Source organism: Hydra viridissima, unplaced genomic scaffold (genome assembly GCF_058129835.1).
Source record: "Hydra viridissima isolate aposymbiotic clone 2 unplaced genomic scaffold, HvirCarnegie_v1 scaffold_9, whole genome shotgun sequence".
Taxonomy (NCBI): Eukaryota; Metazoa; Cnidaria; class Hydrozoa; order Anthoathecata; family Hydridae; genus Hydra; species Hydra viridissima.
Genome location: NW_028324308.1, coordinates 10,104,468 through 10,131,146, shown reverse-complemented (window position 1 = coordinate 10,131,146; position 26,679 = coordinate 10,104,468).

Genomic DNA, 26,679 nt, shown 5'->3' with positions numbered 1-26,679 from the left:
ACAAAACCCCATTTTTGGCTCAATTTCCATAGAAAACGTCGAAATTTGGGCCAAATGTGGCCAAATTCGAGGCTTTCACCGACTCCTCTTGGATCCCTTGGCCCTATTTTGTTGTATCCTGTCAGGCTGAGCACGAAAACGACAAAGACAGTCAACAGAGAGGCTGGCAAGTACCGGATTTGGCGACAAAACCCCGTTTTTGGCTCAATTTCCATAGAAAACGTCGAAATTTGGGCCAAATGTGGCCAAATTCGAAGCTTTCACCAACTCCCATTGGATCCCTTGGCCATATTTTGTTGTATCCTGTCAGGCTGAGCAAAAAAATGCCCAAGGGGATCAAGCAATTCAGTGGTAAGTACCGATTTTTGCGACAAATGCACAGAAATGCTTAGAATTTGCTTGTAATGTCAATTCTGTGATTATTTCGTCAAATTGGAGCCTTTCACCGAGATTTCTTGGAGCCTTTGGACATATTCTGTTGTAACCTATCAGGCTGAGCACGAAAATGACAAAGACAATCAACAGAGAGGCCGGCAAGTACCGGATTTGGCGACAAAACCCCATTTTTGGCTCAATTTCCATAGAAAACGTCGAAATTTGGGCCAAATGTGGCCAAATTCGAAGCTTTCACCAACTCCCATTGGATCCCTTGGCCATATTTTGTTGTATCCTGTCAGGCTGAGCAAAAAAATGCCCAAGGGCATCAAGTAATTCAGTGGTAAGTACCGATTTATGCGACAAATGCACAGAAATTCTTAGAATTTGCTTGTAATGTCAATTCCGTGATTATTTCGTCAAATTGGAGCCTTTCACCGAGATTTCTTGGAGCCTTTGGACATATTCTGTTGTAACCTATCAGGCTGAGCACGAAAATGACAAAGACAATCAACAGAGAGGCTGGCAAGTACCGGATTTGGCGACAAAACCCCGTTTTTGGCTCAATTTCCATAGAAAACGTCGAAATTTGGGCCAAATGTGGCCAAATTCGAGGCTTTCACCGACTCCCATTGGATCCCTTGGCCCTATTTTGTTGTATCCTGTCAGGCTGAGCACGAAAACGACAAAGACAGTCAACAGAGAGGCTGGCAAGTACCGGATTTGGCGACAAATCCCCGTTTTTGGCTCAATTTCCATAGAAAACGTCGAAATTTGGACCAAATGTGGCCAAATTCGAGGCTTTCACCGACTCCTCTTGGATCCCTTGGCCCTATTTTGTTGTATATAGTCAGGCTGAGCACGAAAACGACAAAGACAGTCAACAGAGAGGCTGGCAAGTACCGGATTTGGCGACAAAACCCCGTTTTTGGCACAATTTCCATAGAAAACGTCGAAATTTGGGCCAAATGTGGCCAAAATCGAGGCTTTCACCTTTTCCTCTTGCATCCCTAGGCCCTATTTTGTTGTATCCTGTGAGGCTGAGCACGAAAACGACAAAGACAGTCAACAGAGAGGCTGGCAAGTACCGGATTTGGCGACAAAACCCCGTTTTTGGCTCAATTTCCAAAGAAAACGTCAAAATTTGGGCCAAATGTGGCCAAATTCGAAGCTTTCACCGACTCCCATTGGATCCCTTGGCCATATTTTGTTGTATCCTGTCAGGCTGAGCAAAAAAATGCGCAAGGGGATCAAGCAATTCAGTGGTAAGTACCGATTTTTGCGACAAATGCACAGAAATGCTTAGAATTTGCTTGTAATGTCAGTTCCGTGATTATTTCGTCAAATTGGAGCCTTTCACCGAGATTTCTTGGAGCCTTTGGACATATTCTGTTGTAACCTATCAGGCTGAGCACGAAAATGACAAAGACAATCAACAGAGAGGCTGGCAAGTACCGGATTTGGCGACAAAACCCCGTTTTTGGCTCAATTTCCATAGAAAACGTCGAAATTTGGGCCAAATGTGGCCAAATTCGAGGCTTTCACCGACTCCCATTGGATCCCTTGGCCCTATTTTGTTGTATCCTGTCAGGCTGAGCACGAAAACGACAAAGACAGTCAACAGAGAGGCTGGCAAGTACCGGATTTGGCGACAAAACCCCGTTTTTGGCTCAATTTCCATAGAAAACGTCGAAATTTGGGCCAAATGTGGCCAAATTCGAAGCTTTCACCGACTCCCATTGGATCCCTTGGCCATATTTTGTTGTATCCTGTCAGGCTGAGCAAAAAAATGCGCAAGGGCATCAAGTAATTCAGTGGTAAGTACCGATTTTTGCGACAAATGCACAGAAATGCTTAGAATTTGCTTGTAATGTCAATTCTGTGATTATTTCGTCAAATTGGAGCCTTTCACCGAGATTTCTTGGAGCCTTTGGACATATTCTGTTGTAACCTATCAGGCTGAGCACGAAAATGACAAAGACAATCAACAGAGAGGCTGGCAAGTACCGGATTTGGCGACAAAACCCCGTTTTTGGTTCAATTTCCATAGAAAAGGTCGAAATTTGGGCCTAATGTGGCCAAATTCGAGGCTTTCACCGACTCCCATTGGATCCCTTGGCCATATTTTGTTGTATCCTGTCAGGCTGAGCAAAAAAATGCCCAAGGGCATCAAGCAATTCAGTGGTAAGTACCGATTTTTGCGACAAATGCACAGAAATGCTTAGAATTTGCTTGTAATGTCAATTCTGTGATTATTTCGTCAAATTGGAGCCTTTCACCGAGATTTCTTGGAGCCTTTGGACATATTCTGTTGTAACCTATCAGGCTGAGCACGAAAATGACAAAGACAGTCAACAGAGAGGCTGGCAAGTACCGGATTTGGCAACAAAACCCCGTTTTTTGCTCAATTTCCATAGAAAACGTCGAAATTTGGGCCAAATGTGGCCAAATTCGAGGCTTTCACCAACTCCTCTTGGATCCCTTGGCCCTATTTTGTTGTATCCTGTCAGGCTGAGCACGAAAACGACAAAGACAGTCAACAGAGAGGCTGGCAAGTACCGGATTTGGCGACAAAACCCCGTTTTTGGCTCAATTTCCAAAGAAAACGTCAAAATTTGGGCCAAATGTGGGCAAATTCGAAGCTTTCACCGACTCCCATTGGATCCCTTGGCCATATTTTGTTGTATCGTGTCAGGCTGAGCAAAAAAATGCCCAAGTGGATCAAGCAATTCAGTGGTAAGTACCGATTTTTGCGACAAATGCACAGAAATGCTTAGAATTTGCTTGTAATGTCAATTCTGTGATAATTTCGTCAAATTGGAGCCTTTCACCGAGATTTCTTGGAGCCTTTGGACATATTCTGTTGTAACCTATCAGGCTGAGCACGAAAATGACAAAGACAATCAACAGAGAGGCTGGCAAGTACCGGATTTGGCGACAAAACCCCATTTTTGGCTCAATTTCCATAGAAAACGTCGAAATTTGGGCCAAATGTGGCCAAATTCGAAGCTTTCACCGACTCCCATTGGATCCCTTGGCCATATTTTGTTGTATCCTGTCAGGCTGAGCAAAAAAATGCCCAAGGGCATCAAGCAATTCAGTGGTAAGTACCGATTTTTGCGACAAATGCACAGAAATGCTTAGAATTTGCTTGTAATGTCAATTCTGTGATTATTTCGTCAAATTGGAGCCTTTCACCGAGATTTCTTGGAGCCTTTGGACATATTCTGTTGTAACCTATCAGGCTGAGCACGAAAATGACAAAGACAGTCAACAGAGAGGCTGGCAAGTACCGGATTTGGCGACAAAACCCCGTTTTTTGCTCAATTTCCATAGAAAACGTCGAAATTTGGGCCAAATGTGGCCAAATTCGAGGCTTTCACCAACTCCTCTTGGATCCCTTGGCCCTATTTTGTTGTATCCTGTCAGGCTGAGCACGAAAACGACAAAGACAGTCAACAGAGAGGCTGGCAAGTACCGGATTTGGCGACAAAACCCCGTTTTTGGCTCAATTTCCAAAGAAAACGTCAAAATTTGGGCCAAATGTGGCCAAATTCGAAGCTTTCACCGACTCCCATTGGATCCCTTGGCCATATTTTGTTGTATCCTGTCAGGCTGAGCAAAAAAATGCCCAAGGGGATCAAGCAATTTAGTGGTAAGTACCGATTTTTGCGACAAATGCACAGAAATGCTTAGAATTTGCTTGTAATGTCAATTCTGTGATTATTTCGTCAAATTGGAGCCTTTCACCGAGATTTCTTGGAGCCTTTGGACATATTCTGTTGTAACCTATCAGGCTGAGCACGAAAATGACAAAGACAGTCAACAGAGAGGCTGGCAAGTACCGGATTTGGCGACAAAACCCCGTTTTTTGCTCAATTTCCATAGAAAACGTCGAAATTTGGGCCAAATGTGGCCAAATTCGAGGCTTTCACCAACTCCTCTTGGATCCCTTGGCCCTATTTTGTTGTATCCTGTCAGGCTGAGCACGAAAACGACAAAGACAGTCAACAGAGAGGCTGGCAAGTACCGGATTTGGCGACAAAACCCCGTTTTTGGCTCAATTTCCAAAGAAAACGTCAAAATTTGGGCCAAATGTGGCCAAATTCGAAGCTTTCACCGACTCCCATTGGATCCCTTGGCCATATTTTGTTGTATCCTGTCAGGCTGAGCAAAAAAATGCCCAAGGGGATCAAGCAATTTAGTGGTAAGTACCGATTTTTGCGACAAATGCACAGAAATGCTTAGAATTTGCTTGTAATGTCAATTCTGTGATTATTTCGTCAAATTGGAGCCTTTCACCGAGATTTCTTGGAGCCTTTGGACATATTCTGTTGTAACCTATCAGGCTGAGCACGAAAATGACAAAGACAATCAACAGAGAGGCTGGCAAGTACCGGATTTGGCGACAAAACCCCGTTTTTGGCTCAATTTCCAAAGAAAACGTCAAAATTTGGGCCAAATGTGGGCAAATTCGACGCTTTAACCAACTCTTATTGAATCCCTTGGCCATATTTTGATGTATCCTGTCAGGCTGAGCAAAAAAATGCCCAAGGGCATCAAGCAATTCAGTGGTAAGTACCGATTTTTGCGACAAATGCACAGAAATGCTTAGAATTTGCTTGTAATGTCAGTTCCGTGATTATTTCGTCAAATTGGAGCCTTTCACCGAGATTTCTTGGAGCCTTTGGACATATTCTGTTGTAACCTATCATACTGAGCACGAAAATGACAAAGACAATCAACAGAGAGGCTGGCAAGTACCGGATTTGGCGACAAAACCCCATTTTTGGCTCAATTTCCATAGAAAACGTCGAAATTTGGGCCAAATGTGGCCAAATTCGAGGCTTTCACCGACTCCTCTTGGATCCCTTGGCCCTATTTTGTTGTATCCTGTCAGGCTGAGCACGAAAACGACAAAGACAGTCAACAGAGAGGCTGGCAAGTACCGGATTTGGCGACAAAACCCCGTTTTTGGCTCAATTTCCATAGAAAACGTCGAAATTTGGGCCAAATGTGGCCAAATTCGAAGCTTTCACCAACTCCCATTGGATCCCTTGGCCATATTTTGTTGTATCCTGTCAGGCTGAGCAAAAAAATGCCCAAGGGGATCAAGCAATTCAGTGGTAAGTACCGATTTTTGCGACAAATGCACAGAAATGCTTAGAATTTGCTTGTAATGTCAATTCTGTGATTATTTCGTCAAATTGGAGCCTTTCACCGAGATTTCTTGGAGCCTTTGGACATATTCTGTTGTAACCTATCAGGCTGAGCACGAAAATGACAAAGACAATCAACAGAGAGGCCGGCAAGTACCGGATTTGGCGACAAAACCCCATTTTTGGCTCAATTTCCATAGAAAACGTCGAAATTTGGGCCAAATGTGGCCAAATTCGAAGCTTTCACCAACTCCCATTGGATCCCTTGGCCATATTTTGTTGTATCCTGTCAGGCTGAGCAAAAAAATGCCCAAGGGCATCAAGTAATTCAGTGGTAAGTACCGATTTATGCGACAAATGCACAGAAATTCTTAGAATTTGCTTGTAATGTCAGTTCCGTGATTATTTCGTCAAATTGGAGCCTTTCACCGAGATTTCTTGGAACCTTTGGACATATTCTGTTGTAACCTATCAGGCTGAGCACGAAAATGACAAAGACAATCAACAGAGAGGCTGGCAAGTACCGGATTTGGCGACAAAACCCCGTTTTTGGCTCAATTTCCATAGAAAACGTCGAAATTTGGGCCAAATGTGGCCAAATTCGAGGCTTTCACCGACTCCCATTGGATCCCTTGGCCCTATTTTGTTGTATCCTGTCAGGCTGAGCACGAAAACGACAAAGACAGTCAACAGAGAGGCTGGCAAGTACCGGATTTGGCGACAAATCCCCGTTTTTGGCTCAATTTCCATAGAAAACGTCGAAATTTGGACCAAATGTGGCCAAATTCGAGGCTTTCACCGACTCCTCTTGGATCCCTTGGCCCTATTTTGTTGTATCCAGTCAGGCTGAGCACGAAAACGACAAAGACAGTCAACAGAGAGGCTGGCAAGTACCGGATTTGGCGACAAAACCCCGTTTTTGGCACAATTTCCATAGAAAACGTCGAAATTTGGGCCAAATGTGGCCAAAATCGAGGCTTTCACCTTTTCCTCTTGCATCCCTAGGCCCTATTTTGTTGTATCCTGTGAGGCTGAGCACGAAAACGACAAAGACAGTCAACAGAGAGGCTGGCAAGTACCGGATTTGGCGACAAAACCCCGTTTTTGGCTCAATTTCCAAAGAAAACGTCAAAATTTGGGCCAAATGTGGCCAAATTCGAAGCTTTCACCGACTCCCATTGGATCCCTTGGCCATATTTTGTTGTATCCTGTCAGGCTGAGCAAAAAAATGCGCAAGGGGATCAAGCAATTCAGTGGTAAGTACCGATTTTTGCGACAAATGCACAGAAATGCTTAGAATTTGCTTGTAATGTCAGTTCCGTGATTATTTCGTCAAATTGGAGCCTTTCACCGAGATTTCTTGGAGCCTTTGGACATATTCTGTTGTAACCTATCAGGCTGAGCACGAAAATGACAAAGACAATCAACAGAGAGGCTGGCAAGTACCGGATTTGGCGACAAAACCCCGTTTTTGGCTCAATTTCCATAGAAAACGTCGAAATTTGGGCCAAATGTGGCCAAATTCGAGGCTTTCACCGACTCCCATTGGATCCCTTGGCCCTATTTTGTTGTATCCTGTCAGGCTGAGCACGAAAACGACAAAGACAGTCAACAGAGAGGCTGGCAAGTACCGGATTTGGCGACAAAACCCCGTTTTTGGCTCAATTTCCATAGAAAACGTCGAAATTTGGGCCAAATGTGGCCAAATTCGAAGCTTTCACCGACTCCCATTGGATCCCTTGGCCATATTTTGTTGTATCCTGTCAGGCTGAGCAAAAAAATGCGCAAGGGCATCAAGTAATTCAGTGGTAAGTACCGATTTTTGCGACAAATGCACAGAAATGCTTAGAATTTGCTTGTAATGTCAATTCTGTGATTATTTCGTCAAATTGGAGCCTTTCACCGAGATTTCTTGGAGCCTTTGGACATATTCTGTTGTAACCTATCAGGCTGAGCACGAAAATGACAAAGACAATCAACAGAGAGGCTGGCAAGTACCGGATTTGGCGACAAAACCCCGTTTTTGGTTCAATTTCCATAGAAAAGGTCGAAATTTGGGCCTAATGTGGCCAAATTCGAGGCTTTCACCGACTCCCATTGGATCCCTTGGCCATATTTTGTTGTATCCTGTCAGGCTGAGCAAAAAAATGCCCAAGGGCATCAAGCAATTCAGTGGTAAGTACCGATTTTTGCGACAAATGCACAGAAATGCTTAGAATTTGCTTGTAATGTCAATTCTGTGATTATTTCGTCAAATTGGAGCCTTTCACCGAGATTTCTTGGAGCCTTTGGACATATTCTGTTGTAACCTATCAGGCTGAGCACGAAAATGACAAAGACAGTCAACAGAGAGGCTGGCAAGTACCGGATTTGGCAACAAAACCCCGTTTTTTGCTCAATTTCCATAGAAAACGTCGAAATTTGGGCCAAATGTGGCCAAATTCGAGGCTTTCACCAACTCCTCTTGGATCCCTTGGCCCTATTTTGTTGTATCCTGTCAGGCTGAGCACGAAAACGACAAAGACAGTCAACAGAGAGGCTGGCAAGTACCGGATTTGGCGACAAAACCCCGTTTTTGGCTCAATTTCCAAAGAAAACGTCAAAATTTGGGCCAAATGTGGGCAAATTCGAAGCTTTCACCGACTCCCATTGGATCCCTTGGCCATATTTTGTTGTATCCTGTCAGGCTGAGCAAAAAAATGCCCAAGTGGATCAAGCAATTCAGTGGTAAGTACCGATTTTTGCGACAAATGCACAGAAATGCTTAGAATTTGCTTGTAATGTCAATTCTGTGATTATTTCGTCAAATTGGAGCCTTTCACCGAGATTTCTTGGAGCCTTTGGACATATTCTGTTGTAACCTATCAGGCTGAGCACGAAAATGACAAAGACAATCAACAGAGAGGCTGGCAAGTACCGGATTTGGCGACAAAACCCCATTTTTGGCTCAATTTCCATAGAAAACGTCGAAATTTGGGCCAAATGTGGCCAAATTCGAAGCTTTCACCGACTCCCATTGGATCCCTTGGCCATATTTTGTTGTATCCTGTCAGGCTGAGCAAAAAAATGCCCAAGGGCATCAAGCAATTCAGTGGTAAGTACCGATTTTTGCGACAAATGCACAGAAATGCTTAGAATTTGCTTGTAATGTCAATTCTGTGATTATTTCGTCAAATTGGAGCCTTTCACCGAGATTTCTTGGAGCCTTTGGACATATTCTGTTGTAACCTATCAGGCTGAGCACGAAAATGACAAAGACAGTCAACAGAGAGGCTGGCAAGTACCGGATTTGGCAACAAAACCCCGTTTTTTGCTCAATTTCCATAGAAAACGTCGAAATTTGGGCCAAATGTGGCCAAATTCGAGGCTTTCACCAACTCCTCTTGGATCCCTTGGCCCTATTTTGTTGTATCCTGTCAGGCTGAGCACGAAAACGACAAAGACAGTCAACAGAGAGGCTGGCAAGTACCGGATTTAGCGACAAAACCCCGTTTTTGGCTCAATTTCCAAAGAAAACGTCAAAATTTGGGCCAAATGTGGGCAAATTCGAAGCTTTCACCGACTCCCATTGGATCCCTTGGCCATATTTTGTTGTATCCTGTCAGGCTGAGCAAAAAAATGCCCAAGGGGATCAAGCAATTCAGTGGTAAGTACCGATTTTTGCGACAAATGCACAGAAATGCTTAGAATTTGCTTGTAATGTCAATTCTGTGATTATTTCGTCAAATTGGAGCCTTTCACCGAGATTTCTTGGAGCCTTTGGACATATTCTGTTGTAACCTATCAGGCTGAGCACGAAAATGACAAAGACAATCAACAGAGAGGCTGGCAAGTACCGGATTTGGCGACAAAACCCCATTTTTGGCTCAATTTCCATAGAAAACGTCGAAATTTGGGCCAAATGTGGCCAAATTCGAAGCTTTCACCAACTCCCATTGGATCCCTTGGCCATATTTTGTTGTATCCTGTCAGGCTGAGCAAAAAATTGCCCAAGGGCATCAAGTAATTCAGTGGTAAGTACCGATTTTTGCGACAAATGCACAGAAATGCTTAGAATTTGCTTGTAATGTCAGTTCCGTGATTATTTCGTCAAATTGGAGCCTTTCACCAAGATTTCTTGGAGCCTTTGGACATATTCTGTTGTAACCTATCAGGCTGAGCACGAAAATGACAAAGACAATCAACAGAGAGGCTGGCAAGTACCGGATTTGGCGACAAAACCCCGTTTTTGGCTCAATTTCCATAGAAAAGGTCGAAATTTGGGCCAAATGTGGCCAAATTCGAGGCTTTCACCGACTCCCATTGGATCCCTTGGCCCTATTTTGTTGTATCCTGTCAGGCTGAGCACGAAAACGACAAAGACAGTCAACAGAGAGGCTGGCAAGTACCGGATTTGGCGACAAAACCCCGTTTTTGGCTCAATTTCCATAGAAAACGTCGAAATTTGGGCCAAATGTGGCCAAATTCGAAGCTTTCACCGACTCCCATTGGATCCCTTGGCCATATTTTGTTGTATCCTGTCAGGCTGAGCAAAAAAATGCGCAAGGGCATCAAGTAATTCAGTGGTAAGTACCGATTTTTGCGACAAATGCACAGAAATTCTTAGAATTTGCTTGTAATGTCAATTCCGTGATTATTTCGTCAAATTGGAGCCTTTCACCGAGATTTCTTGGAGCCTTTGGACATATTCTGTTGTAACCTATCAGGCTGAGCACGAAAATGACAAAGACAATCAACAGAGAGGCTGGCAAGTACCGGATTTGGCGACAAAACCCCGTTTTTGGTTCAATTTCCATAGAAAACGTCGATATTTGGGCCTAATGTGGCCAAATTCGAGGCTTTCACCGACTCCCATTGGATCCCTTGGCCATATTTTGTTGTATCCTGTCAGGCTGAGCAAAAAAATGCCCAAGGGCATCAAGCAATTCAGTGGTAAGTACCGATTTTTGCGACAAATGCACAGAAATGCTTAGAATTTGCTTGTAATGTCAATTCTGTGATTATTTCGTCAAATTGGAGCCTTTCACCGAGATTTCTTGGAGCCTTTGGACATATTCTGTTGTAACCTATCAGGCTGAGCACGAAAATGACAAAGACAGTCAACAGAGAGGCTGGCAAGTACCGGATTTGGCGACAAAACCCCGTTTTTTGCTCAATTTCCATAGAAAACGTCGAAATTTGGGCCAAATGTGGCCAAATTCGAGGCTTTCACCAACTCCTCTTGGATCCCTTGGCCCTATTTTGTTGTATCCTGTCAGGCTGAGCACGAAAACGACAAAGACAGTCAACAGAGAGGCTGGCAAGTACCGGATTTGGCGACAAAACCCCGTTTTTGGCTCAATTTCCAAAGAAAACGTCAAAATTTGGGCCAAATGTGGGCAAATTCGAAGCTTTCACCGACTCCCATTGGATCCCTTGGCCATATTTTGTTGTATCCTGTCAGGCTGAGCAAAAAAATGCCCAAGGGGATCAAGCAATTTAGTGGTAAGTACCGATTTTTGCGACAAATGCACAGAAATGCTTAGAATTTGCTTGTAATGTCAATTCTGTGATTATTTCGTCAAATTGGAGCCTTTCACCGAGATTTCTTGGAGCCTTTGGACATATTCTGTTGTAACCTATCAGGCTGAGCACGAAAATGACAAAGACAATCAACAGAGAGGCTGGCAAGTACCGGATTTGGCGACAAAACCCCGTTTTTGGCTCAATTTCCATAGAAAACGTCGAAATTTGGGCCAAATGTGGCCAAATTCGAGGCTTTCACCGACTCCTCTTGGATCCCTTGGTCCTATTTTGTTGTATCCTGTCAGGCTGAGCACGAAAACGACAAAGACAGTCAACAGAGAGGTTGGCAAGTACCGGATTTGGCGACAAAACCCCGTTTTTGGCTCAATTTCCAAAGAAAACGTCAAAATTTGGGCCAAATGTGGCCAAATTCGAAGCTTTCACCGACTCCCATTGGATCCCTTGGCCATATTTTGTTGTATCCTGTCAGGCTGAGCAAAAAAATGCCCAAGGGGATCAAGCAATTTAGTGGTAAGTACCGATTTTTGCGACAAATGCACAGAAATGCTTAGAATTTGCTTGTAATGTCAATTCTGTGATTATTTCGTCAAATTGGAGCCTTTCACCGAGATTTCTTGGAGCCTTTGGACATATTCTGTTGTAACCTATCAGGCTGAGCACGAAAATGACAAAGACAATCAACAGAGAGGCTGGCAAGTACCGGATTTGGCGACAAAACCCCGTTTTTGGCTCAATTTCCAAAGAAAACGTCAAAATTTGGGCCAAATGTGGGCAAATTCGAAGCTTTAACCGACTCCCATTGAATCCCTTGGCCATATTTTGATGTATCCTGTCAGGCTGAGCAAAAAAATGCCCAAGGGCATCAAGCAATTCAGTGGTAAGTACCGATTTTTGCGACAAATGCACAGAAATGCTTAGAATTTGCTTGTAATGTCAGTTCCGTGATTATTTCGTCAAATTGGAGCCTTTCACCGAGATTTCTTGGAGCCTTTGGACATATTCTGTTGTAACCTATCAGGCTGAGCACGAAAATGACAAAGACAATCAACAGAGAGGCTGGCAAGTACCGGATTTGGCGACAAAACCCCATTTTTGGCTCAATTTCCATAGAAAACGTCGAAATTTGGGCCAAATGTGGCCAAATTCGAGGCTTTCACCGACTCCTCTTGGATCCCTTGGCCCTATTTTGTTGTATCCTGTCAGGCTGAGCACGAAAACGACAAAGACAGTCAACAGAGAGGCTGGCAAGTACCGGATTTGGCGACAAAACCCCGTTTTTGGCTCAATTTCCATAGAAAACGTCGAAATTTGGGCCAAATGTGGCCAAATTCGAAGCTTTCACCAACTCCCATTGGATCCCTTGGCCATATTTTGTTGTATCCTGTCAGGCTGAGCAAAAAAATGCGCAAGGGCATCAAGTAATTCAGTGGTAAGTACCGATTTTTGCGACAAATGCACAGAAATGCTTAGAATTTGCTTGTAATGTCAATTCCGTGATTATTTCGTCAAATTGGAGCCTTTCACCGAGATTTCTTGGAGCCTTTGGACATATTCTGTTGTAACCTATCAGGCTGAGCACGAAAATGACAAAGACAATCAACAGAGAGGCTGGCAAGTACCGGATTTGGCGACAAAACCCCGTTTTTGGTTCAATTTCCATAGAAAAGGTCGAAATTTGGGCCTAATGTGGCCAAATTCGAGGCTTTCACCGACTCCCATTGGATCCCTTGGCCATATTTTGTTGTATCCTGTCAGGCTGAGCAAAAAAATGCCCAAGGGCATCAAGCAATTCAGTGGTAAGTACCGATTTTTGCGACAAATGCACAGAAATGCTTAGAATTTGCTTGTAATGTCAATTCTGTGATTATTTCGTCAAATTGGAGCCTTTCACCGAGATTTCTTGGAGCCTTTGGACATATTCTGTTGTAACCTATCAGGCTGAGCACGAAAATGACAAAGACAGTTAACAGAGAGGCTGGCAAGTACCGGATTTGGCGACAAAACCCCGTTTTTTGCTCAATTTCCATAGAAAACGTCGAAATTTGGGCCAAATGTGGCCAAATTCGAGGCTTTCACCAACTCCTCTTGGATCCCTTGGCCCTATTTTGTTGTATCCTGTCAGGCTGAGCACGAAAACGACAAAGACAGTCAACAGAGAGGCTGGCAAGTACCGGATTTGGCGACAAAACCCCGTTTTTGGCTCGATTTCCATAGAAAACGTCAAAATTTGGGCCAAATGTGGGCAAATTCGAAGCTTTCACCAACTCCCATTGGATCCCTTGGCCATATTTTGTTGTATCCTGTCAGGCTGAGCAAAAAAATGCCCAAGGGGATCAAGCAATTCAGTGGTAAGTACCGATTTTTGCGACAAATGCACAGAAATGCTTAGAATTTGCTTGTAATGTCAATTCTGTGATTATTTCGTCAAATTGGAGCCTTTCACCGAGATTTCTTGGAGCCTTTGGACATATTCTGTTGTAACCTATCAGGCTGAGCACGAAAATGACAAAGACAATCAACAGAGAGGCTGGCAAGTACCGGATTTGGCGACAAAACCCCATTTTTGGCTCAATTTCCATAGAAAACGTCGAAATTTGGGCCAAATGTGGCCAAATTCGAAGCTTTCACCAACTCCCATTGGATCCCTTGGCCATATTTTGTTGTATCCTGTCAGGCTGAGCAAAAAAATGCCCAAGGGCATTTAGTAATTCAGTGGTAAGTACCGATTTTTGCGACAAATGCACAGAAATTCTTAGAATTTGCTTGTAATGTCAATTCCGTGATTATTTCGTCAAATTGGAGCCTTTCACCGAGATTTCTTGGAGCCTTTGGACATATTCTGTTGTAACCTATCAGGCTGAGCACGAAAATGACAAAGACAATCAACAGAGAGGCTGGCAAGTACCGGATTTGGCGACAAAACCCCGTTTTTGGCTCAATTTCCATAGAAAACGTCGAAATTTGGGCCAAATGTGGCCAAATTCGAGGCTTTCACCGACTCCTCTTGGATCCCTTGGCCCTATTTTGTTGTATCCTGTCAGGCTGAGCACGAAAACGACAAAGACAGTCAACAGAGAGGCTGGCAAGTACCGGATTTGGCGACAAATCCCCGTTTTTGGCTCAATTTCCATAGAAAACGTCGAAATTTGGACCAAATGTGGCCAAATTCGAGGCTTTCACCGACTCCTCTTGGATCCCTTGGCCCTATTTTGTTGTATCCTGTCAAGCTGAGCACGAAAACGACAAAGACAGTCAACAGAGAGGCTGGCAAGTACCGGATTTGGCGACAAAACCCCGTTTTTGGCACAATTTCCATAGAAAACGTCGAAATTTGGGCCAAATGTGGCCAAAATCGAGGCTTTCACCTTTTCCTCTTGCATCCCTAGGCCCTATTTTGTTGTATCCTGTGAGGCTGAGCACGAAAACGACAAAGACAGTCAACAGAGAGGCTGGCAAGTACCGGATTTGGCGACAAAACCCCGTTTTTGGCTCAATTTCCAAAGAAAACGTCAAAATTTGGGCCAAATGTGGCCAAATTCGAAGCTTTCACCGACTCCCATTGGATCCCTTGGCCATATTTTGTTGTATCCTGTCAGGCTGAGCAAAAAAATGCCCAAGGGGATCAAGCAATTCAGTGGTAAGTACCGATTTTTGCGACAAATGCACAGAAATGCTTAGAATTTGCTTGTAATGTCAGTTCCGTGATTATTTCGTCAAATTGGAGCCTTTCACCGAGATTTCTTGGAGCCTTTGGACATATTCTGTTGTAACCTATCAGGCTGAGCACGAAAATGACAAAGACAATCAACAGAGAGGCTGGCAAGTACCGGATTTGGCGACAAAACCCCGTTTTTGGTTCAATTTCCATAGAAAACGTCGATATTTGGGCCTAATGTGGCCAAATTCGAGGCTTTCACCGACTCCCATTGGATCCCTTGGCCATATTTTGTTGTATCCTGTCAGGCTGAGCAAAAAAATGCCCAAGGGCATCAAGCAATTCAGTGGTAAGTACCGATTTTTGCGACAAATGCACAGAAATGCTTAGAATTTGCTTGTAATGTCAATTCTGTGATTATTTCGTCAAATTGGAGCCTTTCACCGAGATTTCTTGGAGCCTTTGGACATATTCTGTTGTAACCTATCAGGCTGAGCACGAAAATGACAAAGACAGTCAACAGAGAGGCTGGCAAGTACCGGATTTGGCGACAAAACCCCGTTTTTTGCTCAATTTCCATAGAAAACGTCGAAATTTGGGCCAAATGTGGCCAAATTCGAGGCTTTCACCAACTCCTCTTGGATCCCTTGGCCCTATTTTGTTGTATCCTGTCAGGCTGAGCACGAAAACGACAAAGACAGTCAACAGAGAGGCTGGCAAGTACCGGATTTGGCGACAAAACCCCGTTTTTGGCTCAATTTCCAAAGAAAACGTCAAAATTTGGGCCAAATGTGGCCAAATTCGAAGCTTTCACCGACTCCCATTGGATCCCTTGGCCATATTTTGTTGTATCCTGTCAGGCTGAGCAAAAAAATGCCCAAGGGGATCAAGCAATTTAGTGGTAAGTACCGATTTTTGCGACAAATGCACAGAAATGCTTAGAATTTGCTTGTAATGTCAATTCTGTGATTATTTCGTCAAATTGGAGCCTTTCACCGAGATTTCTTGGAGCCTTTGGACATATTCTGTTGTAACCTATCAGGCTGAGCACGAAAATGACAAAGACAATCAACAGAGAGGCTGGCAAGTACCGGATTTGGCGACAAAACCCCGTTTTTGGCTCAATTTCCAAAGAAAACGTCAAAATTTGGGCCAAATGTGGGCAAATTCGACGCTTTAACCAACTCTTATTGAATCCCTTGGCCATATTTTGATGTATCCTGTCAGGCTGAGCAAAAAAATGCCCAAGGGCATCAAGCAATTCAGTGGTAAGTACCGATTTTTGCGACAAATGCACAGAAATGCTTAGAATTTGCTTGTAATGTCAGTTCCGTGATTATTTCGTCAAATTGGAGCCTTTCACCGAGATTTCTTGGAGCCTTTGGACATATTCTGTTGTAACCTATCATACTGAGCACGAAAATGACAAAGACAATCAACAGAGAGGCTGGCAAGTACCGGATTTGGCGACAAAACCCCATTTTTGGCTCAATTTCCATAGAAAACGTCGAAATTTGGGCCAAATGTGGCCAAATTCGAGGCTTTCACCGACTCCTCTTGGATCCCTTGGCCCTATTTTGTTGTATCCTGTCAGGCTGAGCACGAAAACGACAAAGACAGTCAACAGAGAGGCTGGCAAGTACCGGATTTGGCGACAAAACCCCGTTTTTGGCTCAATTTCCATAGAAAACGTCGAAATTTGGGCCAAATGTGGCCAAATTCGAAGCTTTCACCAACTCCCATTGGATCCCTTGGCCATATTTTGTTGTATCCTGTCAGGCTGAGCAAAAAAATGCCCAAGGGGATCAAGCAATTCAGTGGTAAGTACCGATTTTTGCGACAAATGCACAGAAATGCTTAGAATTTGCTTGTAATGTCAATTCTGTGATTATTTCGTCAAATTGGAGCCTTTCACCGAGATTTCTTGGAGCCTTTGGACATATTCTGTTGTAACCTATCAGGCTGAGCACGAAAATGACAAAGACAGTCAACAGAGAGGCCGGCAAGTACCGGATTTGGCGACAAAACCCCATTTTTGGCTCAATTTCCATAGAAAACGTCGAAATTTGGGCCAAATGTGGCCAAATTCGAAGCTTTCACCAACTCCCATTGGATCCCTTGGCCATATTTTGTTGTATCCTGTCAGGCTGAGCAAAAAAATGCCCAAGGGCATCAAGTAATTCAGTGGTAAGTACCGATTTATGCGACAAATGCACAGAAATTCTTAGAATTTGCTTGTAATGTCAATTCCGTGATTATTTCGTCAAATTGGAGCCTTTCACCGAGATTTCTTGGAGCCTTTGGACATATTCTGTTGTAACCTATCAGGCTGAGCACGAAAATGACAAAGACAATCAACAGAGAGGCTGGCAAGTACCGGATTTGGCGACAAAACCCCGTTTTTGGCTCAATTTCCATAGAAAACGTCGAAATTTGGGCCAAATGTGGCCAAATTCGAGGCTTTCACCGACTCCCATTGGATCCCTTGGCCCTACTTTGTTGTATCCTGTCAGGCTGAGCACGAAAACGACAAAGACAGTCAACAGAGAGGCTGGCAAGTACCGGATTTGGCGACAAATCCCCGTTTTTGGCTCAATTTCCATAGAAAACGTCGAAATTTGGACCAAATGTGGCCAAATTCGAGGCTTTCACCGACTCCTCTTGGATCCCTTGGCCCTATTTTGTTGTATCCAGTCAGGCTGAGCACGAAAACGACAAAGACAGTCAACAGAGAGGCTGGCAAGTACCGGATTTGGCGACAAAACCCCGTTTTTGGCACAATTTCCATAGAAAACGTCGAAATTTGGGCCAAATGTGGCCAAAATCGAGGCTTTCACCTTTTCCTCTTGCATCCCTAGGCCCTATTTTGTTGTATCCTGTGAGGCTGAGCACGAAAACGACAAAGACAGTCAACAGAGAGGCTGGCAAGTACCGGATTTGGCGACAAAACCCCGTTTTTGGCTCAATTTCCAAAGAAAACGTCAAAATTTGGGCCAAATGTGGCCAAATTCGAAGCTTTCACCGACTCCCATTGGATCCCTTGGCCATATTTTGTTGTATCCTGTCAGGCTGAGCAAAAAAATGCGCAAGGGGATCAAGCAATTCAGTGGTAAGTACCGATTTTTGCGACAAATGCACAGAAATGCTTAGAATTTGCTTGTAATGTCAGTTCCGTGATTATTTCGTCAAATTGGAGCCTTTCACCGAGATTTCTTGGAGCCTTTGGACATATTCTGTTGTAACCTATCAGGCTGAGCACGAAAATGACAAAGACAATCAACAGAGAGGCTGGCAAGTACCGGATTTGGCGACAAAACCCCGTTTTTGGCTCAATTTCCATAGAAAACGTCGAAATTTGGGCCAAATGTGGCCAAATTCGAGGCTTTCACCGACTCCCATTGGATCCCTTGGCCCTATTTTGTTGTATCCTGTCAGGCTGAGCACGAAAACGACAAAGACAGTCAACAGAGAGGCTGGCAAGTACCGGATTTGGCGACAAAACCCCGTTTTTGGCTCAATTTCCATAGAAAACGTCGAAATTTGGGCCAAATGTGGCCAAATTCGAAGCTTTCACCGACTCCCATTGGATCCCTTGGCCATATTTTGTTGTATCCTGTCAGGCTGAGCAAAAAAATGCGCAAGGGCATCAAGTAATTCAGTGGTAAGTACCGATTTTTGCGACAAATGCACAGAAATGCTTAGAATTTGCTTGTAATGTCAATTCTGTGATTATTTCGTCAAATTGGAGCCTTTCACCGAGATTTCTTGGAGCCTTTGGACATATTCTGTTGTAACCTATCAGGCTGAGCACGAAAATGACAAAGACAATCAACAGAGAGGCTGGCAAGTACCGGATTTGGCGACAAAACCCCGTTTTTGGTTCAATTTCCATAGAAAAGGTCGAAATTTGGGCCTAATGTGGCCAAATTCGAGGCTTTCACCGACTCCCATTGGATCCCTTGGCCATATTTTGTTGTATCCTGTCAGGCTGAGCAAAAAAATGCCCAAGGGCATCAAGCAATTCAGTGGTAAGTACCGATTTTTGCGACAAATGCACAGAAATGCTTAGAATTTGCTTGTAATGTCAATTCTGTGATTATTTCGTCAAATTGGAGCCTTTCACCGAGATTTCTTGGAGCCTTTGGACATATTCTGTTGTAACCTATCAGGCTGAGCACGAAAATGACAAAGACAGTCAACAGAGAGGCTGGCAAGTACCGGATTTGGCAACAAAACCCCGTTTTTTGCTCAATTTCCATAGAAAACGTCGAAATTTGGGCCAAATGTGGCCAAATTCGAGGCTTTCACCAACTCCTCTTGGATCCCTTGGCCCTATTTTGTTGTATCCTGTCAGGCTGAGCACGAAAACGACAAAGACAGTCAACAGAGAGGCTGGCAAGTACCGGATTTGGCGACAAAACCCCGTTTTTGGCTCAATTTCCAAAGAAAACGTCAAAATTTGGGCCAAATGTGGGCAAATTCGAAGCTTTCACCGACTCCCATTGGATCCCTTGGCCATATTTTGTTGTATCCTGTCAGGCTGAGCAAAAAAATGCCCAAGTGGATCAAGCAATTCAGTGGTAAGTACCGATTTTTGCGACAAATGCACAGAAATGCTTAGAATTTGCTTGTAATGTCAATTCTGTGATTATTTCGTCAAATTGGAGCCTTTCACCGAGATTTCTTGGAGCCTTTGGACATATTCTGTTGTAACCTATCAGGCTGAGCACGAAAATGACAAAGACAATCAACAGAGAGGCTGGCAAGTACCGGATTTGGCGACAAAACCCCATTTTTGGCTCAATTTCCATAGAAAACGTCGAAATTTGGGCCAAATGTGGCCAAATTCGAAGCTTTCACCGACTCCCATTGGATCCCTTGGCCATATTTTGTTGTATCCTGTCAGGCTGAGCAAAAAAATGCCCAAGGGCATCAAGCAATTCAGTGGTAAGTACCGATTTTTGCGACAAATGCACAGAAATGCTTAGAATTTGCTTGTAATGTCAATTCTGTGATTATTTCGTCAAATTGGAGCCTTTCACCGAGATTTCTTGGAGCCTTTGGACATATTCTGTTGTAACCTATCAGGCTGAGCACGAAAATGACAAAGACAATCAACAGAGAGGCTGGCAAGTACCGGATTTGGCGACAAAACCCCGTTTTTGGCTCAATTTCCATAGAAAACGTCGAAATTTGGGCCAAATGTGGCCAAATTCGAGGCTTTCACCGACTCCCATTGGATCCCTTGGCCCTATTTTGTTGTATCCTGTCAGGCTGAGCACGAAAACGACAAAGACAGTCAACAGAGAGGCTGGCAAGTACCGGATTTGGCGACAAAACCCCGTTTTTGGCTCAATTTCCATAGAAAACGTCGAAATTTGGGCCAAATGTGGCCAAATTCGAAGCTTTCACCGACTCCCATTGGATCCCTTGGCCATATTTTGTTGTATCCTGTCAGGCTGAGCAAAAAAATGCGCAAGGGCATCAAGTAATTCAGTGGTAAGTACCGATTTTTGCGACAAATGCACAGAAATTCTTAGAATTTGCTTGTAATGTCAATTCCGTGATTATTTCGTCAAATTGGAGCCTTTCACCGAGATTTCTTGGAGCCTTTGGACATATTCTGTTGTAACCTATCAGGCTGAGCACGAAAATGACAAAGACAATCAACAGAGAGGCTGGCAAGTACCGGATTTGGCGACAAAACCCCGTTTTTGGTTCAATTTCCATAGAAAACGTCGATATTTGGGCCTAATGTGGCCAAATTCGAGGCTTTCACCGACTCCCATTGGATCCCTTGGCCATATTTTGTTGTATCCTGTCAGGCTGAGCAAAAAAATGCCCAAGAGCATCAAGCAATTCAGTGGTAAGTACCGATTTTTGCGACAAATGCACAGAAATGCTTAGAATTTGCTTGTAATGTCAATTCTGTGATTATTTCGTCAAATTGGAGCCTTTCACCGAGATTTCTTGGAGCCTTTGGACATATTCTGTTGTAACCTATCAGGCTGAGCACGAAAATGACAAAGACAGTCAACAGAGAGGCTGGCAAGTACCGGATTTGGCGACAAAACCCCGTTTTTTGCTCAATTTCCATAGAAAACGTCGAAATTTGGGCCAAATGTGGCCAAATTCGAGGCTTTCACCAACTCCTCTTGGATCCCTTGGCCCTATTTTGTTGTATCCTGTCAGGCTGAGCACGAAAACGACAAAGACAGTCAACAGAGAGGCTGGCAAGTACCGGATTTGGCGACAAAACCCCGTTTTTGGCTCAATTTCCAAAGAAAACGTCAAAATTTGGGCCAAATGTGGGCAAATTCGAAGCTTTCACCGACTCCCATTGGATCCCTTGGCCATATTTTGTTGTATCCTGTCAGGCTGAGCAAAAAAATGCCCAAGGGGATCAAGCAATTTAGTGGTAAGTACCGATTTTTGCGACAAATGCACAGAAATGCTTAGAATTTGCTTGTAATGTCAATTCTGTGATTATTTCGTCAAATTGGAGCCTTTCACCGAGATTTCTTGGAGCCTTTGGACATATTCTGTTGTAACCTATCAGGCTGAGCACGAAAATGACAAAGACAATCAACAGAGAGGCTGGCAAGTACCGGATTTGGCGACAAAACCCCGTTTTTGGCTCAATTTCCATAGAAAACGTCGAAATTTGGGCCAAATGTGGCCAAATTCGAGGCTTTCACCGACTCCTCTTGGATCCCTTGGTCCTATTTTGTTGTATCCTGTCAGGCTGAGCACGAAAACGACAAAGACAGTCAACAGAGAGGCTGGCAAGTACCGGATTTGGCGACAAAACCCCGTTTTTGGCTCAATTTCCAAAGAAAACGTCAAAATTTGGGCCAAATGTGGCCAAATTCGAAGCTTTCACCGACTCCCATTGGATCCCTTGGCCATATTTTGTTGTATCCTGTCAGGCTGAGCAAAAAAATGCCCAAGGGGATCAAGCAATTTAGTGGTAAGTACCGATTTTTGCGACAAATGCACAGAAATGCTTAGAATTTGCTTGTAATGTCAATTCTGTGATTATTTCGTCAAATTGGAGCCTTTCACCGAGATTTCTTGGAGCCTTTGGACATATTCTGTTGTAACCTATCAGGCTGAGCACGAAAATGACAAAGACAATCAACAGAGAGGCTGGCAAGTACCGGATTTGGCGACAAAACCCCGTTTTTGGCTCAATTTCCAAAGAAAACGTCAAAATTTGGGCCAAATGTGGGCAAATTCGAAGCTTTAACCGACTCCCATTGAATCCCTTGGCCATATTTTGATGTATCCTGTCAGGCTGAGCAAAAAAATGCCCAAGGGCATCAAGCAATTCAGTGGTAAGTACCGATTTTTGCGACAAATGCACAGAAATGCTTAGAATTTGCTTGTAATGTCAGTTCCGTGATTATTTCGTCAAATTGGAGCCTTTCACCGAGATTTCTTGGAGCCTTTGGACATATTCTGTTGTAACCTATCAGGCTGAGCACGAAAATGACAAAGACAATCAACAGAGAGGCTGGCAAGTACCGGATTTGGCGACAAAACCCCATTTTTGGCTCAATTTCCATAGAAAACGTCGAAATTTGGGCCAAATGTGGCCAAATTCGAGGCTTTCACCGACTCCTCTTGGATCCCTTGGCCCTATTTTGTTGTATCCTGTCAGGCTGAGCACGAAAACGACAAAGACAGTCAACAGAGAGGCTGGCAAGTACCGGATTTGGCGACAAAACCCCGTTTTTGGCTCAATTTCCATAGAAAACGTCGAAATTTGGGCCAAATGTGGCCAAATTCGAAGCTTTCACCAACTCCCATTGGATCCCTTGGCCATATTTTGTTGTATCCTGTCAGGCTGAGCAAAAAAATGCGCAAGGGCATCAAGTAATTCAGTGGTAAGTACCGATTTTTGCGACAAATGCACAGAAATTCTTAGAATTTGCTTGTAATGTCAATTCCGTGATTATTTCGTCAAATTGGAGCCTTTCACCGAGATTTCTTGGAGCCTTTGGACATATTCTGTTGTAACCTATCAGGCTGAGCACGAAAACGACAAAGACAGTCAACAGAGAGGGTGGCACGTACCGGATTTGGCGACAAAACCCCGTTTTTGGCTCAATTTCCAAAGAAAACGTCAAAATTTGGGCCAAATGTGGCCAAATTCGAAGCTTTCACCGACTCCCATTGGATCCCTTGGCCATATTTTGTTGTATCCTGTCAGGCTGAGCAAAAAAATGTCCAAGGGGATCAAGCAATTTAGTGGTAAGTACCGATTTTTGCGACAAATGCACAGAAATGCTTAGAATTTGCTTGTAATGTCAATTCTGTGATTATTTCGTCAAATTGGAGCCTTTCACCGAGATTTCTTGGAGCCTTTGGACATATTCTGTTGTAACCTATCAGGCTGAGCACGAAAATGACAAAGACAATCAACAGAGAGGCTGGCAAGTACCGGATTTGGCGACAAAACCCCGTTTTTGGCTCAATTTCCAAAGAAAACGTCAAAATTTGGGCCAAATGTGGGCAAATTCGAAGCTTTAACCGACTCCCATTGAATCCCTTGGCCATATTTTGATGTATCCTGTCAGGCTGAGCAAAAAAATGCCCAAGGGCATCAAGCAATTCAGTGGTAAGTACCGATTTTTGCGACAAATGCACAGAAATGCTTAGAATTTGCTTGTAATGTCAGTTCCGTGATTATTTCGTCAAATTGGAGCCTTTCACCGAGATTACTTGGAGCCTTTGGACATATTCTGTTGTAACCTATCAGGCTGAGCACGAAAATGACAAAGACAATCAACAGAGAGGCTGGCAAGTACCGGATTTGGCGACAAAACCCCATTTTTGGCTCAATTTCCATAGAAAACGTCGAAATTTGGGCCAAATGTGGCCAAATTCGAGGCTTTCACCGACTCCTCTTGGATCCCTTGGCCCTATTTTGTTGTATCCTGTCAGGCTGAGCACGAAAACGACAAAGACAGTCAACAGAGAGGCTGGCAAGTACCGGATTTGGCGACAAAACCCCGTTTTTGGCTCAATTTCCATAGAAAACGTCGAAATTTGGGCCAAATGTGGCCAAATTCGAAGCTTTCACCAACTCCCATTGGATCCCTTGGCCATATTTTGTTGTATCCTGTCAGGCTGAGCAAAAAAATGCGCAAGGGCATCAAGTAATTCAGTGGTAAGTACCGATTTTTGCGACAAATGCACAGAAATGCTTAGAATTTGCTTGTAATGTCAATTCCGTGATTATTTCGTCAAATTGGAGCCTTTCACCGAGATTTCTTGGAGCCTTTGGACATATTCTGTTGTAACCTATCAGGCTGAGCACGAAAATGACAAAGACAATCAACAGAGAGGCTGGCAAGTACCGGATTTGGCGACAAAACCCCGTTTTTTGCTCAATTTCCATAGAAAACGTCGAAATTTGGGCCAAATGTGGCCAAATTCGAGGCTTTCACCAACTCCTCTTGGATCCCTTGGCCCTATTTTGTTGTATCCTGTCAGGCTGAGAACGAAAACGACAAAGACAGTCAACAGAGAGGCTGGCAAGTACCGGATTTGGCGACAAAACCCCGTTTTTGGCTCAATTTCCATAGAAAACGTCAAAATTTGGGCCAAATGTGGGCAAATTCGAAGCTTTCACCAACTCCCATTGGATCCCTTGGCCATATTTTGTTGTATCCTGTCAGGCTGAGCAAAAAAATGCCCAAGGGGATCAAGCAATTCAGTGGTAAGTACCGATTTTTGCGACAAATGCACAGAAATGCTTAGAATTTGCTTGTAATGTCAATTCTGTGATTATTTCGTCAAATTGGAGCCTTTCACCGAGATTTCTTGGAGCCTTTGGACATATTCTGTTGTAACCTATCAGGCTGAGCACGAAAATGACAAAGACAATCAACAGAGAGGCTGGCAAGTACCGGATTTGGCGACAAAACCCCATTTTTGGCTCAATTTCCATAGAAAACGTCGAAATTTGGGCCAAATGTGGCCAAATTCGAAGCTTTCACCAACTCCCATTGGATCCCTTGGCCATATTTTGTTGTATCCTGTCAGGCTGAGCAAAAAAATGCCCAAGGGCATCAAGTAATTCAGTGGTAAGTACCGATTTTTGCGACAAATGCACAGAAATTCTTAGAATTTGCTTGTAATGTCAATTCCGTGATTATTTCGTCAAATTGGAGCCTTTCACCGAGATTTCTTGGAGCCTTTGGACATATTCTGTTGTAACCTATCAGGCTGAGCACGAAAATGACAAAGACAATCAACAGAGAGGCTGGCAAGTACCGGATTTGGCGACAAAACCCCGTTTTTGGTTCAATTTCCATAGAAAACGTCGATATTTGGGCCTAATGTGGCCAAATTCGAGGCTTTCACCGACTCCCATTGGATCCCTTGGCCATATTTTGTTGTATCCTGTCAGGCTGAGCAAAAAAATGCCCAAGGGCATCAAGCAATTCAGTGGTAAGTACCGATTTTTGCGACAAATGCACAGAAATGCTTAGAATTTGCTTGTAATGTCAATTCTGTGATTATTTCGTCAAATTGGAGCCTTTCACCGAGATTTCTTGGAGCCTTTGGACATATTCTGTTGTAACCTATCAGGCTGAGCACGAAAATGACAAAGACAGTCAACAGAGAGGCTGGCAAGTACCGGATTTGGCGACAAAACCCCGTTTTTTGCTCAATTTCCATAGAAAACGTCGAAATTTGGGCCAAATGTGGCCAAATTCGAGGCTTTCACCAACTCCTCTTGGATCCCTTGGCCCTATTTTGTTGTATCCTGTCAGGCTGAGCACGAAAACGACAAAGACAGTCAACAGAGAGGCTGGCAAGTACCGGATTTGGCGACAAAACCCCGTTTTTGGCTCAATTTCCAAAGAAAACGTCAAAATTTGGGCCAAATGTGGGCAAATTCGAAGCTTTCACCGACTCCCATTGGATCCCTTGGCCATATTTTGTTGTATCCTGTCAGGCTGAGCAAAAAAATGCCCAAGGGGATCAAGCAATTTAGTGGTAAGTACCGATTTTTGCGACAAATGCACAGAAATGCTTAGAATTTGCTTGTAATGTCAATTCTGTGATTATTTCGTCAAATTGGAGCCTTTCACCGAGATTTCTTGGAGCCTTTGGACATATTCTGTTGTAACCTATCAGGCTGAGCACGAAAATGACAAAGACAATCAACAGAGAGGCTGGCAAGTACCGGATTTGGCGACAAAACCCCGTTTTTGGCTCAATTTCCATAGAAAACGTCGAAATTTGGGCCAAATGTGGCCAAATTCGAGGCTTTCACCGACTCCTCTTGGATCCCTTGGTCCTATTTTGTTGTATCCTGTCAGGCTGAGCACGAAAACGACAAAGACAGTCAACAGAGAGGCTGGCAAGTACCGGATTTGGCGACAAAACCCCGTTTTTGGCTCAATTTCCAAAGAAAACGTCAAAATTTGGGCCAAATGTGGCCAAATTCGAAGCTTTAACCGACTCCCATTGAATCCCTTGGCCATATTTTGATGTATCCTGTCAGGCTGAGCAAAAAAATGCCCAAGGGCATCAAGCAATTCAGTGGTAAGTACCGATTTTTGCGACAAATGCACAGAAATGCTTAGAATTTGCTTGTAATGTCAGTTCCGTGATTATTTCGTCAAATTGGAGCCTTTCACCGAGATTTCTTGGAGCCTTTGGACATATTCTGTTGTAACCTATCAGGCTGAGCACGAAAATGACAAAGACAATCAACAGAGAGGCTGGCAAGTACCGGATTTGGCGACAAAACCCGTTTTTGGCTCAATTTCCAAAGAAAACGTCAAAATTTGGGCCAAATGTGGGCAAATTCGAAGCTTTAACCGACTCCCATTGAATCCCTTGGCCATATTTTGATGTATCCTGTCAGGCTGAGCAAAAAAATGCCCAAGGGCATCAAGCAATTCAGTGGTAAGTACCGATTTTTGCGACAAATGCACAGAA